Source organism: Acanthamoeba castellanii, assembly GCF_000313135.1.
Source record: "Acanthamoeba castellanii str. Neff unplaced genomic scaffold scf7180000083687, whole genome shotgun sequence".
Classification (NCBI taxonomy): Eukaryota; Discosea; order Longamoebia; family Acanthamoebidae; genus Acanthamoeba; species Acanthamoeba castellanii.
In genome coordinates, this window is record NW_004457625.1 from 1,775 (window position 1) to 2,585 (window position 811).

Genomic DNA, 811 nt, shown 5'->3' on the forward strand with positions numbered 1-811 from the left:
TAACCTAACCTAACCTAACCTAACCCTAACCCTAACCCTAACCCTAACCCTAACCTAACCCTAACCTAACCTAACCTAACCTAACCTAACCTAACCTAACCTAACCTAACCCTAACCCTAACCCTAACCCTAACCCTAACCCCAACCCTAAGTGTGGCATGCCCCTTTCCATGACCCAGATGTGTGGGCTGATTATGACAAGTGCTGTGGGTGGTGGAACATTGAGGCCATTGTGTGGCTCCATGTGTTGCTGTCCCCCCCTGTGTGGCTCAAGCCCCACCTGTGGTGGTGGAGGTGTGTGATGATTTGGGCATTGATTAATGTCATGGTGGATGCAAGCAGGTTGTGTCAGGTCAGACATGAGAGCTGGGGTGCCACCATGGTGCTGCCAGCCACCTGACACAACTGCACGCCCACGCCACCTCGCTGTGCAGCACCTCGCACAGCCACTGGCAAGTGCTCCTTGACCCAAATCAAGGACCAAGCGCATGTCAAATTGCAGAGCAGCTTGTGAACCTAAACCTCACCTTGGCAATAGCCCAAATTGCTGGGCAAGGCAGGTCCGCCTGAACAGGAGGCAAGGAGAACCATCACCACCAGCAGCGCGCCACCACCACCACTACCACAACAAGAAAATAAGATATTAAATTGAAAACAACAAATATTGCTGGTGGTAAGAGTACATACAGGTGTAGAAGGGAGAAGAAAGGATAGAGCTGCTAGAGGGAGGAGAGGGAGGAGGGATGGAGGAGAGAGAGTTATGAGATGGTCTCAGACCTTGTGGGACTTGCCCAGGTGGTCGGTGCGTGTC